The following is a 20,071-nucleotide window of genomic DNA, read 5'->3' on the forward strand; positions in this document are numbered from 1 at the left end:
TTAAGACTGTTTGATTGACGGACTGCAATATCATTAAGAGTAAAGAAAAACAAACTTTATTTATTTTGTTTTTTGTTGTAAAATCAAAGAATACTGTCAACGCAAAATCGGTTTAGAGTTTATACTTTCTCTAGAATTTCTTCCATTATGTTGATTATTGTCATGTTGTTTTTTACTATTTGGACTCCAAAATCATAGTTGTCTTTATTTTATATTTGAATCTATCAGTATTAATTAGTTATTTAATCTTTAGTATATACTAGTCTATTTTCATTTATCATGAATTGCTTTCTAGGCCACTGCTACTAACACCTATCATGAAGAATAATGGAGTTTTTAACATACAGGACTACCCGTTTATAGTTGAGACATGTTTTCTTATCTATCTGTCAGTTTGGGGCACTTGATATATTATGGAGGTATATGTCTATATCATCTTTAAATAACCTTTTAGTTGTATTTGCTTTTAAGCTGAAACAAGAGAATATTGTTATATATATATATATATATATATATATATATACAACATAAGAATATTTCGTATTCTTTTTACTTAATAGGATTTATTTTGCAATACCTGAACAATTATTCTTCCGCTGAATAGAATTTTTGATAAAGTAAGAAAATCAATTGAAAAATATTCAATAATCTATAGTTATGACAAATAGGAATAAAAGAACAGTTTTGAGCAACAGACGGTGTCTACGCAATTATTTATGCTCTTGTTGTGTCCCAAATCTATATGGACATTGAGACAAATGTATCAGAATTAATCAAGATATGCCACCAAAACCACTTTTTTACAAATATTATACCACCAAATAAGTAGAAGCATAATATCAAATAGGTCTTCATGTACAAAAAACTTATTTTGCCTGAATTTATATCTCCCAAACGTTGATTTAGGTTGATAACTAAACAGCCATTGACCAATCAGATCGGTATAAGATTGTTAACTGTTTAATACACGCTTGTTTGTTAAGCTGTGTAGTATAATTTACTTCATTGTTCAATAACTATTACTGGACAAAACATAAATAAAGAAGCTTATGAAGTTATAAAGGATGTCTGAAATTCGTCAACAATCAAAACTCTGCCGACTGATAGTTTCGTCTCCATTTGTGTGTCTTATGTAGACAATGCAAAACGTTTTTTGTAAGTTTAAACTTAAAAACCAACAACACAAAAACACCAAACTAATAAACAGTTTTTCTAGAGCGCAACATTTAAGCCTGTAGTTTCTGTATATTATTCTATTTCTTTGCATATCATAGTGATTGCATTGGACATCATCACTAAATATCTGACCGTGAAATTGAATGAGTCTTTTTTATCTCGTGATTCGGAATGGTAGCAATATAGTATGTATCATTGTCGTTTTATAAAGTTATCAAAAGTACCAGGTTTATAATTTGATACGCACGACGCGCGTTTTGTCTACATAAGTCTCATGAGTGATACGCATATCAAAACAGTAAGAAAGCCAAAACAAGTACGAAGTTAAACAGCATTGAGGACGCAAAATTTCAAAAAATGTGCCATATACGGCTAAGGTTATAATGTTTTAGACATTTTAATCTACTTAATGGATCACAAAAACTGTTAAAAATATTGAAAAGTCAGGAAGAAATTAATGGAAAATATGAGCAGTTATAACATGTTTTACTCATTATTAAAAATGTTTCATTCTGAAGTTTATTTTATGCAGCGCTTGAAGTCCTATCATACTTTTACAATGGAAGCGATGAATCATTCAATTAGTCGGAGAAAAGGCATAACATGTATGGAAATAAATCAAAAGGTAACATTGTACATGTATGAAAATAAACCTTATATATTCAAGATATCAGTTTTGTGAGACATGAAAAATACACTATATGATAAATGACAAAAAAATAACATAATTTCATGTGGAACCTGTGAAACACATCGATAACATTTATAACTATATATATTTGAAATGTATGCACTTACTTCTTCTAAAAATGATCCCTTGTCGTCGAAAATAACATTACATACATTTTTATACTGAACTACTTTATGATATAAAAGGAAAAACTAATACCAAACTTCAAGGCAAGCTAGTTGAACCTCCCACTTGAGGGACAGTCGTTTATAGTTCTATGATATTGACAAAATTGGGTTCGATACCCAAACCGACATAAACCGACATAATATATATATGACAATAATCACTTTATTCTAATCGTACAAGTATTTTGAAAGTACCATTTGGAACTTGTTTTATATTTCCTGAATCATCCTCTGACTAATATTAGATGAATAAACATCTTTCATTTGTTATTTGATTCCTCATCTGTTGACATGTATTGTATCATTTATCATTTAGCTTTAGCATGTTTAGTAAAATGACAACAAAAAATGCCAAATCTTTAAATGAATGATTTATGGTATTCGTGTTAATTTTACTTAATGTGCAATATTGGATTTAAATTCTTTGTTAAGTACTGTATTTTTTGTTTATTACAGCTGTAAAGCAAATGTCTGCTGATTTAGGTAAAGTACCAGACGATCAACCAATTTTGTTGGTTCCACCACCACCACCCGATCCACCAAATCCACAATGATGTTATTATGAAGTAGACATTTTTTTTAGATTCAACTGCGTCGTACAATCTTTTTTGTCCATTTTATACTGTCGAATTAAAGCCTATTGATTGCGTTCTATTGATAAAACATTTGCCTGAAATTGAACATATTTCCTGCTTAGGATATCACGAATTCATGATCATGATCATAGTCCCATTTCTTTCTATGTGTTATTCTGCAAATTCAAGCATTATCGACTACTTTGTTTTAAGTTCAAATAAAGTGGCATTTATTTCATGTCAAAACTATGCCTCATCCTGACTGCTACTGGAAATTACAACATACCTTTCATAGCATATTAGAGCGTACTGTTTCCCAAAAGTTAGATAGTAAAAAAACAGGTATTTTTGATGTGAACAGCAGGGCAAATGCGCCCTCTTCTCGTGATTGTGTATACTGTTTAATATTCAAAATAATCTGTCAATAAGGGTGCTACAGTGATTTTAAGTCCCCAAGCTTTTTTTATAAACAAAAACTTCCAAAATTTTTTACCCTTTTGACAAAGATACAATTAACAGAAGGAACACCTTTGTTTGAATTATGTAATATGTTCCGACCGGGCCCGAATTAGTGGTTCTATACCGACTTGCAAGTATTCTGTCAATTTTCATTAAACATTGCTTATTCTTCTTTTAGTACAAAATGTAGTTTTTTTTTGTTTGTCATACTGTTTTCTATTTTTCTACAAAACAACATAAATTAGTTCCTTCTCATATAATTCCAGCTTTTTTTTATGCTATTGTGAGCTTTAAAAAAATACCTTCATATTTTTCCTTCGTTATACATGCAAACGTATAACTAATCTTATATTGAATTATAATAAATCGTTGTTGTTTTAATATTCATTCCTTGAAAAACAATAACGACTAAATCAAAAGCAATTTAAGTATACCATTGTTATTTAATAAAAAAAAAAAAAAAAAAAAAGAAGAAAAATTGGCTTGAGATCGAGAGGTTGTTTATTATGTAACGAATACATAGGTCAATATCAATATTATACAAAAGACCTGGCCGGAAAAGACGATGTAAATTAAAACCTATCATTTAGTTTTTGAACCTATACTTAATCTTTTAACTAAATAAACTTATTATTGTATAAGTACCATTTAAAATTTCACCATGTTTCTAAACTCTGATTCAATTAAAAGTCGAGAACAATATTTACTCTGCTAGAGTTTCAGAGTAAACATAAGGTTTAAGAAATGTTTCACGTATTATACACCTTCTCCAGTAGGCTGAATTTATTTCCTGGAAACTTACATTTTTTATACAAATAATGAGATGTTGTATGATTCCAATGTGACAATTCTCAACGAGAGACAAAATGATAAAATGAAGCTTCTTTTTCGATTTAACATTCTCTGGTTTATCCCTCTTGAGAGACATGAGTTGTTTGATTTAGAAAAAAAAATTCATGTAATATCATAACTAAAGTTAACTTGGAATGATTTACTTGAAACTTTACATTACTATTGGGATTGGTGAAAAAGTATTGATTTATATGTCATTTCAGAATTATGGGATATGGGCTCTTGGATAATTCAAAAATAATCTTTTCAAAATATGATGCACTAGCTCAAATTGTAATCAACATACTTATTTGCTTTTGATTTAAAAAAAAAACAAACAACTATATGGTCTTTCGAGAGCAAGAGTCTTCTGTTATCATATTGATTCAATATTTAGACGCCTATGGTAATCTTCATGTATATTTTTTAACAGAGCCATTTTATTATTTGGTTCCGGCATGATTGAATATCGTCTTGACATCCTACTGTATTCTTGCAACAATTTTAATGATAAATGTAAATATGTAGAGTAAAGGGAAATCATGTACTAGACCCATCTGCTTTTTCCTTTTGTTTGCCGATAATTGGAATCTTACAACTCTTATTCAACAAGGAACATTTGGGTCCAATTTTTCTTGGATTCAGTGATTTGGATTGTTTGTTATGCTTTAATAATTTGTTACCTCAATCAATTACATGCAGCAACACAGTTTTAGATCTGGTTTTGGTCTGATTATATTCCTAACTTTACAGTTTTTGATATATCATTCTCATTATCCCCATAATGATGCATACATACGATTCTATCTTCATGTAACAGTATAAACGTATCTGATACCTTAACACTTCATATTAGCTTTCCCGACTACAAACTCAAAGACAGATAACAAGAATTATCTAGATTTGTTTCATAAAAAGACATGACCAACGTAATTTTCACAAATACTAGTATTGTTTTTAGGAAGGCAAACACCTTTTTTTGTAAAAATGCACATTATTCCCTTTTAAAATTCACAGAAATTTATATCTTAAATGTGTGCGAATTTTCATGACGTAGATAAATACAATTATTTGAAAAAAGAGAAAATAAGGACTAAAACAGGGGCTTTTTGGACGAAATGTCCGGGAGCGAGGATACACAGCGAAATTGACACCCTTCCGTTAAGTTGTTTTCATTCCAAAAAGGCACCAAGGTTTATACACAACAGGCTTCTAGATCAGAGATTGCGACTCATTAAAGTTATATTATCCAAAAACTGCTACAAATATATAATTCAAGAACAATTGGACCAGCACGACTAAAACTGACGTTTCAACATCAATTATACATAATTTATAATTTACTGAAGGTATTCCGCTATTTAGAATGGTATTTGCCATAAAATATTCATATTACAAGTATTTATATCATATCTTTTTTCTCTGTACAATTTGTGCTAGTATGCAAGTCTTATTAAAACATCAAAATCTTAGTTCAATTTCTAATTCTTCGTGAACCTCTCCTGTTATCCCATTTTTTAAACATTGACATTCAATTGAAGTACATAATTATTTTTTAAATACGAAATATAATTTTCCGGCCTAGTAATTTCTAATTTTAGTAACAAATCGACTCGTTCATCTCAATGTCACGCACGTTTATTCTTTAGAAGAAGGTATTACCTGAATTTGAAAGTGACATTATTTACGGATGTTTATGTGTGAGTCATTGCGAGTTTGAACATTCACCATTTCATTATTTAAGACTCACTTTGACATGTAGGGTATGTTTGTTTTAACTATATTATAATCACTATTGTTGCTAATATTAAATATTTAATGTACTATTACCTTGGCTAATTATGTTTAGAACTTTAAACGGTAAAAAAATATTTACGTTAAATATTTTTTTACAATGGACATGACAACATAGTTAGAATCTTATGTTATATTTTGTTAAGATATGTTTTTTCTATTACATGGATTTGGCTATTACATTTAGGTCTACTTTTGACATTTATTTATTTACCGTTCTGGTCTTGTATACAAATCATTGGCTTTAACACATTTTGTTTTGAGTATTCTTGCTAAAATAAATTCCAGAAAATTGTTCGGACAAACCAAATTTATAACCAGTGTTTTTTTGTTTTTTTTATCTTAACTTCATTTTATGGCCATGTGAGCTTTTCTCAGCACTTCGTCCATCGTCTGTCGTCTTCCGTTATTTTTATAATCATTATTCTCCTCTGCAACTAATAGACCACATTCAACTACACTTGGCTTCAAAATACTGGGGTATCTAGTTTAAATGTGTCATATGCGACCCCGCCTGTCAACCAAGAATGACCGACTTGGCTAAAAGTAAAACATAGAGGTAAAATGCAAGTTTTGTCTCTTATTTAGAAACTATTATTAATAGAAAATATCTGACAGAACAGAAATGTTTAGAATATGAAACTCTACCAATTTTGATTACACGTCAAAACTCTCAGATGATTTCTTATAGTAGTTAATGGCTTTAAATGAAAATAAAATGTCTATTATCTTGAAGACTATAATAGAAAGAGAGAAACATTGAGAGCAAAACTTATCAGCAAGTAAAATCACAAAAATACTGAATAGGAAAATTTAATAGGAAAGTCCATAATCACATGGCAAAATCAAATGACAAAACACATCAAAAACGAATGGACAAGAACTGTTATAATCCTGACTTGGTACAGGCATTTTCAAATGTAGAAAATGGTGGATTAAACCTGGTTTTATAGCGCTAAACCTCTCACTTTGTTGACAGTCTCATCACATTCCGTTATATTTACAATGATGCGTGAACTAAAAAGACATAATAAATAAAATAATCAAAATATGGGTACAGCAGTCTTTTTCGTGTAACAAGATATATCAATTAGTCTGCACAATAAAAATAGTCCGTTGATTCCTTGCGAAAGTTATTGCTTCTTGATGACAATTTTCTTCCATTTTTTTTTTCATTTTGAATTATATCTCAAACATTACAATATATAGATATAATCTTAAATACGCTGAAATCATCATGCAGCAAGACAAGCTCTTCAGTTACGATAATATGGAGTATTCTTTTGACATAAATACATCTTTTTATTGGTGTTGTTGAATAAATAACTATGTTTACTTGTTTTACGTTTTACCCTTAATGATTAAAATAAATTTAGATAAATAGACACTCGAAATCACAAATATTATCAGCAATGGCAGTTCTACTAATACGTCAAAATTTGCCGATATATATAGTAGACTGTCACTCTTTAATTTAAAAGTGCAAACAACACACAGTCTAGGGAGATTTTTATCGAAAACATAATATACAAATTTTAATAACCAGCGTCCAATTAAAGAAATAATCATTGTTAACAGCTTTAATACTATAATAAATTAATGGTTTTAGAAATTTAAACAAATCAAGGATCTTGTTTTGAATTTTTTTATGCAAAGATCTTATAAATGCAAAAATGAAGTAACTAAGAAACATAAGCCTCAATAATGGAACACATATAAATGATAAATCACGGTATGATTTTCATCATTCCTTCTTATCTAATGCTTTGAGAACTGACCCAGCAAAATACACAAGCAAAAAATGCTAAACACCCTTATATACATGATCGATTGACCTCAGACCCAGTCAAATTCATATGATGAAGACATAATATTTCAATCAGTTTAATTGAAGTCTGGAGTTGGCATGTCAGTTAACAGCTACTAGTCTGTTGTTATTTATGTATTATTGTCATTTTGTTTATTTTCTTTGGTTACATATTCTGACATCAGACTCGGACTTCTCTTGAACTGAATTTTAAAGTGCGTATTGTTATGCATTTACTTTTCTACATTGGTTAGAGGTATAGGGGGAGGGTTGAGATCTCATTAATATGTTTAACCCCGCAGCATTTTTGCGCCTGTCCCAAGTCAGGAGTCCCTAGCCTTTGTTAGTCTTGTATTATTTTTAATTTTAGTTTCTTGTGTATAATTTGGAGTAATCACTGAACTAGTATATATATTTGTTGAGGGGCCAGCTGAAGGACGCCTCCGGGTGTGAGAATTTCACGCTGCATTGAAAACCTGTTGGTGACCTTCTGCTGTTGTCTGTTCTATGGTCGGGTTGTTGTCTCTTTGACACATTCCCAATTTCCATTCTAAATTGTATAATGGTAATTTCTATAAAAAAGTACTATTTAAAAAATGGAGTAGAAATATACTTATATGATATATTAAAAGTATGCAATGTTCTTTTTGGTTGGCTGACAGTTTTGACTTTTCAACTCCCTAAACTACACTTACGCACAACCGTTTTAATCAAGAGTTAGTTTCATCTTATTTATTATAAAGATCCTTTAAAATATCATCTACTACAGTTCATATCATGTCTTCTCCCTTGAAGATAAAAATAAACATCTTGATATTCTTACTTTATATTTTGGCCTGAATTCTTTTTTTATCAAATAATTGCTGTAATACATGTCTTTTTATAGAGACAAAACGATACAAATACATAGAAAAAAAGATGTTATGAATTATATTATCCATTGTGTTGTAGACCACTACCACTTAGAAAGACTATGAGTAAATTAGATCAGAATATCAACTCAGGATGCTACCGTTGCAAGAGACCAGATGCGAGAATATATTACAAATATAAATGGTGGTGTGAACATTGTATAGACAAATTAGAGGGTAAGAGTACAAACACGATTATCATATACTTGACCTATATAGAGTTTTGTAATTTCCGCAAATAAGTGTACGTTGTCGTATTTCTATTTAGTTATTATTTTCATCATTTCTTGAACTATTTAGTAGCATATGTGTTAGTCTCTATTATATTGATATATATCGACCAGTAGCAATCATTCCATGCAGATAAAAAAAAACATGAACAAAACCAAACATGTTGATGGGTAATGAATAGAAACAATTAGTGTTGCTTAACAAAGAAACGAGAGTCAGACGGTTATGTTGAACGTACTAGTTCACAAGGTTACAACAGTCAGTAATATGATATATTTCAATACACACACCAGACAAATTATTCTGACTTTCATCCAGTCATATTTTCATTTTTACTACTAATTGCTATATGAGCAGAGAAGCAACAAAAATAATTGTTCAAGTCTTTGAATCTGCAGGGTCAAAACCAGCTGTGAGCACCCTACCACATGATCATTGAAAACGTTTTAGTGCCGTATTCTATACTTTTTCTATGCCAAATATTGAATGCCCACGGAGAGTTACCGTTGTTTAATAGTTGGTCTAATTATAATGTGAAGTATTGAAAGTCTAATAAAGGTAATATAAAGCAGTAGACATTGAGCAGGAGCCTCTGGCCTTTGTTAGTCTTGTATTATTTTAATTTTAGTTTCTTGTGTACAATTTGGAAATTAGTATGGCGTTCATTATCACTGAACTAGTATATATTTGTTAAGGGGCCAGCTGAAGGACGCCTCCGGGTGCGGGAATTTCTCGCTACATTGAAGACCTGTTGGTGACCTTCTGCTGTTGTTTTTTTTTTTTCCTATGGTCGGGTTGTTGTCTCTTTGGCACATTCCCCATTTCCATTCTCAATTTTATTGAGGCTTTTGATAAAAAAAACAATGACTTTATATCTGAGAGTAAATTTTACAATGTGACCTACCGAATTATACTATTTACCGGATTTGTTATCACATACGCTACACGACGGGTGCCACATGCGGAGCAGGATCTGCTTACCCTTCCGGAGCACCTGAGATCACCCCTGGTTTTTGGTGGGGTTCGTGTTGTTTATTCTTTAGTTTTCTATGTTGTGTCATGTGTACTATTGTTTGTCTGTTTGTCTTTTTCATTTTTAGCCATGGCGTTGTCAGTTTGTTTTAGATTTATGAGTTTGACTGTCCCTTTGGTATCTTTCGTCCCCCTTTTACAAGCTCTGTATCACTTGCCAATTGTTGGAATGTTACTTTGAGTAACGTAAAATAATTTTGTATATTAATTAGAAATACTTATATTATAACTATAAACAACTAAGAATATGTCTTCAGATGACTTGCAATTACCCGAATGATCATAAAGTGATAGTATTTAAAAGCTTAAATTTGTCAATTCATGCCATGTGTCCATTATAAGAACACTTATAGACTAGCTGTTACTATTTCAGACATTTATATTACTAACGAAGATCACGATTTTGAGGTATAATTTTCAAGTTTTTGATGCGATATTTAGCAAACAGAACCGACTTTTCATTCGACCTGTCCATGTTGTTTATAGCTGTTGAAAAATAGCACAAACTAATTCAAATCTGAATCATTCTATAAATTATAACAATTCTAAGTTGGATGAAAGACGAGCAAGTCTTTAATTTTGACATGCATCATAGAGATAGAGAAATTTACAAAAACTAGCACTGGAGCGGAAAGTATCTTTCAATTCACTGTTTGTATACTTTTATAAATGTTCACTAAAGCCGATACCGAAACTGAAACCGAAGTCGAAACCGAAACCCAAAATAGGAGAGAGGTATTATAACATAAAAGTTGATTGATATCCGTATTGTAGATGTACTGTAGTATGATAGTCTGCAGAGTTAGTTGTTCTTTGTAGACCCATACTCTCAACAGAAGAATGACTCCGTGAGAGTTGGTACTTGATTTTTTCCGATACATATGACGTGACTCTGTATTTAAACATTTTCATGTTTGTTAATGCTTTGTTTAAATGCTCTTTTGTGTTTCTTTTATACATAAAGTCGTGGCTCTTTTTAGAATTTGAGTTTATCAATTGTCGACTATACCAAATATGTTCCTATATTTACAAGTAAAAAAAACATTGTTTAACTTGATCATCTGAATGGTATGATAAACGTTAATTTCATGATTTAAATTTGAATTATGTCGCTAATCTGAAGATTACAAACCAACATTAAAAATGTGTACAAGTTTGCATTTGGTACCCGAGAAATGGTTAGAAAGACTGGCTTAATAAACATGATAAACGCGTTGGAAACTTATTTTATAAACTTCTATCAACATGTTCTGATTGTTTTTAACTGTGCATTATAATTGATGTAGGGCAAATGACCTTCATCAGTTATCTTTCATGACTTATTAACGTCAGCATTTAATATTCCATAAGTTATATGGGTTGACCTTTCAAATATTTGTTTATTGATTTTCTGTCGACTTTATACCTTTAATCAGACATAAATTATCAAAAACGTATCACTTTTCAAAATATCTTTTCTGTACAAACATCTATTCAATGCATTCAAAATTGATGACAACATACCCGACCTCGGATTAGTTGAACAATGTCGAATCTCGAACAGTTTCGTCAAATACAAGTCTTTTAAACTTCGACTAAACAGGGTTCTAATGAATTTATTGTATTATGGTACAGCTGATGGCTTACAGAAGTGTATTGATAAACTTTATAACTACTGTGATAAATAGGGGCTGCAAATGAATATTGAAAAAACTAAATCAGTAGTATTTAATAAAACAGGAAAACTGTATAAAAATATATTTAATGTTAATAATGTGCCTATTGAAAGAGCTAGGGGTTATACATATTTAGGGATTGATGTTATTGCAAGTGGAAGCTTTACTGAGGCTAAATAAAATTTATATAAAAGGGGATTGAAAACTTTATTTAAATATAAAAAAAGTTTAAACTTGTTTAAACCTAAAATTAACACTCTTCCATAAATTTGATCGTACTGTTAAACCTGTGTTGTTATATGGGAGTGAAGTTTGAGGAGCTTCAGTAATAAATAAACTAAATAAAAATGAACATGATCTATTTAAACTATGCAACGACATGAAACAAGAAAGTATTTATGACAAATTCTGTAAATTTTCTATTGGTTTACGTAAGAAATCTACAAATATAGTTGTATTGAGTGAAATGGGAAGATATCCACTACTTCTTGAAGTAATTTTAAATATGTTTATATATTATAAATATGTATCAAAGTCTGATGATACCCTTCTCTCTGAAGCTCTGAATGTCTCTAGATCACTAAATAGTTTAAAAAAAATAGTTTGTATAGTTGTATTGTTATTTTTATGAAATAGTTTGATATAGATCTCAATTTTGATAAAAATTATATTTATATGGAAAAATAATTATTCATTTTGAATGAGGATGAAAGGCGACTGCTCACTAAGTTCAGAGTCAGTGCACATACATTAGAAATTGAAAAACAAATACGTTGGGCTTCGAGTGAAGGATAGAATTCGTTAAGTATGTAAAACTGAAGTTGAGGATGACATTCATTTTCTTCTTCAGTGTCCTGTTTAAAAAAAAAAGATCTGAATACATAAATTACTTAAATAAGGTTAACAAAAAAAGCCTCCCAAATAAATAAAAACTATTATTGTTAATGTCATCTGAGGATAATGTTATAATTAAAAAAGTAAGTTTATTATTGTGTACTTTATTCAAAGAGAACATCAATTCAGGATACAGTTTAGTCACCGGTATTTTGTCCATCTGTATTATATTGTAAAACTATATATATCATTTCTGGAGAAATTATTTTGTTGAAAAAGACTTTACTTTGTTTAATTGTTAAATAATCAATGTAATCAATATGTAATCACTTGTATGAAATTGAACTTAATTGTACTGCTCAAATAATTGGGCGTCATAATTGACATTAAAAAACGTATTTGTATTGTATTGTATTTAATCATTTGATATTTCTCGCACAGAATCAAAAAGAGCAATGGAAAATCATGTACAGAAAATCAAAGGCAAGAAATGTCCCTTTAGCTTCTATATTGTTATTACTAATAGTCCTACATAATCATACTGTTTAGCTATGAACGAAACTTTAACCTACTAATACACTAGAACAAAATTACTTAAAGAGATTTTTTATGTCTATGAAGAAATGACATAAAAAATGTTGTGCACACTGAATAACCCGCGTAGCCTGTTATTTAAAAAAAAATGCATCACATTTTTTTATGTAATTTCATATGGACAGATAACATATTAGAGTTATTTCTTATAATTAGGTCTTTTTCTGTGGAAAGACCTATTGGGTGTCTTCTGATTATTATTAATATTATTATTATTAGGTCTTTCCAGTTTTCTGTGGAAGAACCTTATGTATTTGTTCTGATTATTATTATTTTTTTCTTCCGCCAAATGTTGTTCTCGCGTAAGTTTTTTGTTTCGCAATATGTCGCTAATATATTTCGTATAAAGTACCATACAGTTTATGTGTTTTTTTATTTTCACCCATTTTAAAACAAATACTTTTCTTTGTAGGAGTTATCTCCCCGAACACTTTTTTCCTTGTGACTACATCTCCTCCATAACCGTAAAATAAAGCCACAAATTTATTTTATAAAATTGCTCGTTAAATCCTTCGCATGATTTGTTCTATTATGACCGATGCAATATGAACACTCCTTATGAAAGTTATTTCCCCTTATGCATTTCATATAAGTGATATGCATTTCTATCTTGTAAACCATAAATGATAGATACCTATAATCTTTTGCTTTGAGGTCCTTGGTCCAAAAAAAATGAAAATAAGGTCACGGTCAAAGGTCAAGGTCATATTCTAAATTTAGGCTTATTATCATTTAAAAAACCGTACAAGATATCGACAAATTATTTTTTCTAAATTGTTAGTTGCGACATGTCGTTATTCAGAAATTTTGATTGCAAGTGTACGTTGAACGTAAAAAGGAGTTTACTCCCCTCTAGCATTTAAAAATACTCGTATGGTAATTTAAATTATAAACCAAATTTAATTAAGACATATGGTCTTTTGATTTAAGGTCCCTGGTTTATGACCTTCAAATTGATCTCCAGGTGAAAGCTTAATTTGACGTTCTAGATTTTGACCTTTGCTTCTACCTGGTATGCATAGATGATAAAGCCATGAGACTTTTTGCAATAGGTATCAAACCATTTGACTTTGAAAAAAAACCGGAAGTGACCTTGTGTAAACCGGAAGTAGCCATTTTTTGTACTTTATAATATAAAAGTATATAGAACCAGATATTTTTAGAATAAGGGTCAAGTAAATATTTTAATAGTATCGGAAGTAGCATTTTTTAAATCGGAAGTAACAAATTATCTCCCTTATTTAAAAAACATTGTATAGAAACCATGGTTTTTTGTGGAAAGACGTTCAATTGTTCTCTGAACAATTGGTTTTTAATTATCATTATTATTGTTTTCATTTTCTTCTTCCGTCACTTTTTTTATTAAGGTGCTTTTTTTGTTTTGTAAGATATCGCTTAGATTTTTTGCGTCTGATATCAAACAGGTATAATTGTGATTTTAAAACTGACCCTGTTAAGCCGAACACTTTATATTGTAAGAGTTATCTCCCCAAACACTATTTTTCATGTGTACAAATCAACCGTTAAAGAATACGACAAAATTATTTCACCAATTTGCTGGTCCGGGGACTACATATGGGAGTTATTTCCCCTTTTGTTTTTTTAATTAGAAAAATGTAGTTGTAGCTTTTAAACCATAAGTGATAGAGACCTAGAGTGTTTTGAGTTGAGGTCATTGGTCCCAATAAAAAAATAGGGTCAAGATCAGAGGTGAAGGTCATTTCTAAATTTGGATTTTGGCTTATTTTCACCACTTTTCAAACACGATATAAGATATCGACAACATGTTTTTACTTAATTGTTAGCTGCGACATGTCGTAACACATTTATATATTGGTTTAAAGAGTGCGCTAACATCAAATTAGAGTTTTGTCCCCTTTTCATTTCAAAATATGCATATTGTGATATAATTCATGAACCAAATATAATTAAGGCCTATGGTCTTTTGATTTGGGGTCCTTGGTTGGTGACCTTGGAATTGAGCGGTCTAGATTATGACCTTTGCTTTTACCTCATATGTATAAATGATAAAGCCATGGGACTTTATGCATTTGTTTGCAAGCCATATGATTTAGAAAAAGGAACCATATATTTTAGGAATCAAGGTCAATTAAACAGTTAAATAATACCTGAAGTAACCTTTTTTCAAACTGGAAGTAACAAATTGTCTCCCTCACAGAAACCATATATTTTTGGAATCAGCCTACTATAAGCTACCATTTGATGCTGTTAATAACATTTTAATACTGTTTTTTTTTGTCGAAAAGCCTTCAATTGTTCTCTGGACAATTGTTTTTAATTTAATTCTAAATTCCATTTTAAACCGTAGTAAACCATGAAAAACGTCACAGTCACATGACTAAATTGTGTCTATGATCTGATAAACAGGACAACGCCAGCCAATCAGACGTGTTACATTGGAAATTAAATTATTAGAAACAAATATACTTAATACGTAACAGCAAATTAAAACATGAAAGGTCCAACAGATAAAAAACAGTATTACATAACAAAACAGAGAACTTCAAAATGAGCAACACGAACCTCAAAGCATAAGCTGAGAACAAACTATAGAAATAAGTTTGAAAATGCTTTACCTATAAAAACGTCACAAAATAGAAAACAAATCATTGAGACAGAAACCAAATATGAAATATCATACAATGGTAAAAGAAAGAAGTAAAATAAAATAAAATACTTAACTCCGAGGACAATTTTAAACGGGAAGTCCTAAATCAAATGGCAAAATCAAAAAATCAAACACATCACACGAATGAATAACAACGTGTCATATTCCTAACTTGGTGCAGGAATTTTCTCATGTAGAAAATGGTTGTTTAAACCGGGTTGTATAGCTAGCTACCCGTACGAAATTATAAGGCGTATTACGCCTGGAAATAAGGCGTAAAATAGGCGTAAGTGGTAGTTACGTGTCTAGATCCAGGCATAAGGGAGCAGGAAACGTAAATTTGTAGTCCTTATGTGCGTAGAAAAAAGCAGAAACCTAACGTAAAATGAAATAAGCAAGGCGTAAATTTTCTTACGGGCGTAACACTGTTGGTATGGCGAAAATAGAAATACCCATAATGCTTTGTTTAAAGTATCATGGGATTTTTTTTCAATATTTGGTTCTTTGGTTTAAGTTAGCAAGGATTAGACTTATGACAATTTCATATATTCAGGGATAATAAGCTTGTTTTGTGCTTTTTGGAATAATTTGAAATTGGAAATACTGAATCCAATTGATTAATGAAAATTGTGAAATAAAAGGAAAGTAGTATACATGGTAAATAATAATAATGCGAGTATAACTAAGTTATTAAGTTTTTTGTTCTATCAGAAATTTTGAAATCCAAAAACCTTTATCCTTGGATAATAACATTAAAATCTTTTACTTTAAGTTACATTGCAGTATTATCATTGATATTTGAGTTCAAAGGACAATAATTTTCGAAAAACAACTTAGTTTAAATGCTACTTTTATTTCAAGAAAAATTACTTGTCATAATTCGTATTTAAACTTAAACTTATTTGAGCCAGTGTCTGTCTAAAATGTTTTTATTTATATATTAGCTTCTTCAATGGTTAATATTTCAAGTTTTTTGTCAAACAATGAGAAACAAAAGCAACAGTACAGAAGTTTGTATCAAATACACAAAAGTACACAGCTAGCTATAGGGTAATACACTCATCTAAAATAAGTGAAGTATTATGAAGGATATAACGCCTGGTTTATTTATTGAACAGGCGTACTCATTTGCATATTACGCCTGTTTTTTTTTGTGAACAAGGCGTACTCATTTAAATATTACGCCTAATTTCACGTCTGGTTTCCGCAACAGTTACGATTGGTTTACGCCTGGTTTCCGTGTCATATACAGGCGTCACAGTTCGTACAGGCAAACCTGTAATTTGTATGACAGCCGCATCAAAATAAAACATTTAATTTGAAGACTTCATCAATATTCTTAAAAAAGTAATCCTTGGGCGACGTCAAAATATAACATATATTAGTTGTCATTACTGTAAATCATTATTTCGTTATTTTTGTTTTATTCATATCATAGTCAGTGCTACTTCAGATGAACTCAATATTCAAAGACCATGATAGAGAGGTTTGTCGATAACCCCAACGAAAAAAATTAAGTTTTAACGGATTGTCTTAATTCTCACAAGGACTATGGACAACGTCAACGCGTCCATAAACAATCTGTTTGAGTATTGTATCTTGAATGGGGCTCTATATGATTAGGCTAATTTAACAAAACAGCCACCACTTTCTTATGAAAAATTCAAACAAGCTTCATTTTCAAATGTTCATTAAATGAAAGTGAAAATGAAAAATAAAACAAAATATAAACTGAAAGCATATATATATAACAAAATTAATAAATGAATTTACAATTTACAATAATATTAAATGTTAATATTTTATTTGCAGAAGAAGGAAGAAAATTATACACAGGTATACGAACATCTAATAGAACACAAAATTATTCAAAAGGTGATATGATATGATAAGATCAATGAAAGTATTGTTTAAATGCATAATAACAAAAAATATCGATCTCCAAGGAAATACAACTGAAATAAAAGTCCCCCATCACATGGCAAAATCAAAACCTCAAGCACCTCGACCGATTTGAACACAACTGGTTCAGATATAATTTTTTAATAATTTTGCCAAATAATAGTTTATATCATGCTTCTTTTTATTAAATAATAAAAAGAATAGGTCACGGGGGCTCTATTTTACTCTACATGTTGTGCAAAATTAACAGATTTTGTATAGATTATGCATAGAAAACCAGATTTTCTGCCATTTAACGAAAACACCACCATCAAATTTTAAGATAGAATATGACAAGATAGCTCTTATTCTAATATTATGCTTCATATAAGAAGAAAAATTGGGTCACGGGACTCGTTTTCTTATTACATATTGAAATAGGTAAATTCCTAACACAGTCTAATGTAATATGTAATATAAAAGCATTCAAAACTAATAAAACTCGAAAAAAAAGCAACTGCTTAGAAAACTAGCGTGCAATAAATTAATTGCTGTTCAGTTGTTTTTAGACAATTCAATAACGTCTTGATGTAGTGTGGGTTCATTTGTTTCCGTGGGTATCAATGTTCGTGGATTGACGTTTTGTTTACGCATATCTGATACCATGGTTTCGCCAACCACTGCATAAAATCCTATAGAAAATTTGTAATACGTTGAACATTTAAATTCACGGTTCACATGAACCAACAAAACATTGGTTTTAAACGAATGATAATGAATCCACAATATCCATGTAAATAATATCAACTTCCAAAAAGTCTGAACTGTATCTGAATAAAACTTTAAATGATTGCCAGCAAATTAGAAAAACGGTACTGAATTCACCGCAGTTTTAGACTGAAAATTAACTTATTGATTGAAAATGTCGTACTGATTTATTGTTCTGTGATCCTAACGAGCTATTTAGTTAAAAAATCTTTACTAATGGTATGCCGTTTACATGTTCAACTCATTGTTACGCATGTGCATGCTATTGATATACAAACATGATTTACACGCATGCATTCTAGGTTAACAACTATGATATGTCACGTCTCAACTCACTATTAACATGTTTATATGGTCTTACATTTCAATATACCAATGTACATGATGTAGTCGTCTCAAATGCAATTTTGCATATTCAGAGTATGTGATATTCCCATTTACTGTTTGATACATTGATTTGTCTCTGTGAAACAGATAGGCTCAATTTAATCTTTAATAAACTATTGTCGCTGGAATTTATCGTTCATTGATTAGTAATTAAATGATAGAAGGATTATATTAAAAAAAGAGCAATATAACAGTTGAATGGTGTACTGTGTATTCATTTGTCACTTGAATAAAAATGTTTCAAAAGAATAAACAACATATCTTAATTATTCTCTCATTTTCTAAACAGTTAAAGTGCTATTAATAAATACTTTTATATTTATGACAGATGCGGAACAAATGTCTGTAGAATCGCAAAAGATCAACCAAGATCAACCTTTAGTGTGGGTACCACCACCACCACCGGATCCTCCTAATCCTTATCTAAAGTAAAACCAACTTGAGGATAACTGGAAATACACTCTTTATATAACATCCGCTACAAGAATATATAATTTTGTACTACTTTTTCAATCTTTTACTTTAGAACTTGTATTTCTCTTTTTAAGATTTAATAAAAGATATGCATTACAGGATGATAGTTCATGCAGAAAATCGAAAAAAAAAACAAATTCTTTCATTTGTTTTAATCTGATTGTAATTTTAACTTGGTGCTGATAATTAAGTGGTGTGCATAGTATTATCTTTTTCCTAAATAGTATTCTTTTTTCATTTCTTATTGTTGATTATCCATTGCTAGATGGTGACGTTCCCTTTTCAAAATCTTATGGTGTTTACATATCTCACAACTTGTTCCGTTCGCTCGTTTATGTAAACCCTGTATTACTGAAGAAAAAAAGATACCCCAGGCTTTTCGATATCACAAACTGGTCAAAACATTTACTATTTTTTTCCCGGTATTATTCGTAAATATAAATCAACATGCAGACATCTTATACGTTCTGGTACTTCAGATCCAATATTTTATGGTATTATTCTTTACAAAGCACACACATGTCGGCATTCAGCTCAAATCTTACCAAACCTTTATCCAGACTAATTCGGAAGGGATATGGTTACTATACTGTTATCGGGTCATAATTGATTGCATATTTTGGTACTTATATTGATTCACTGGTAAGACACCATTATATATCTTGTGTTTTCATATTGTCTTCGTTGTTTAAGATTTCTTTCTCACTTTTATAGCTTCAAGTTAATTGCAGATTAATTGTCGATTTTGGACTTGTTTGCATTTTTATAGTTCTTATTTGCTAATTATTTTTGTGACACAAGTGTTTACATAATTATGCTATTGTCTGTTTTGGATTTTTTTTCTTTCTTTCGCGGTTTTAAATATTAAAATGACAAAATGGTCGGATGGTCTTGACATTTACCTATAGTGTCTTATGGTCTGAACACACAGTTATCGTCCCTTGATTTTTGTTGTCAACGAATATAGTCCCTAGTGTGGACAGTGTGTTGCGTGCAAATTATTTTATAATTCTTTCTTCGTGATTTATATCTCAAATAGCAAGTAGGAGATGGATTACACTGTAAATGATTTGGGTCATGAATTTTAAAGTAAAGTAGTGATTTGGTCCAGCTGAGAAAGGTTAAATATTAGCAGTTCGGACGCTGTCAAAAAATTTCAAGACCCCCTTAACATA

General features: G+C 30.3%; 2 long non-coding RNA genes across 2 annotated transcripts; both read left to right on the forward strand.

The window, feature by feature from the left end:
- Window positions 1-5,525: 5,525 nt before the first annotated feature.
- Window positions 5,526-12,646, forward strand: LOC139483585 (uncharacterized). Its single transcript, XR_011655036.1, has 3 exons — window positions 5,526-5,662; window positions 8,452-8,588; window positions 12,605-12,646. It is a non-coding gene; the product is annotated as an uncharacterized lncRNA (long non-coding RNA).
- A 4,550-nt stretch (window positions 12,647-17,196) lies between these two features.
- Window positions 17,197-18,992, forward strand: LOC139483586 (uncharacterized). The gene is made up of 2 exons (XR_011655037.1): window positions 17,197-17,261; window positions 18,751-18,992. It is a non-coding gene; the product is annotated as an uncharacterized lncRNA (long non-coding RNA).
- The last annotated feature ends 1,079 nt before the right edge of the window (window positions 18,993-20,071 follow it).

This window comes from Mytilus edulis, chromosome 7 (genome assembly GCF_963676685.1).
Source record: "Mytilus edulis chromosome 7, xbMytEdul2.2, whole genome shotgun sequence".
Lineage (NCBI taxonomy): Eukaryota > Metazoa > Mollusca > Bivalvia > Mytilida > Mytilidae > Mytilus > Mytilus edulis.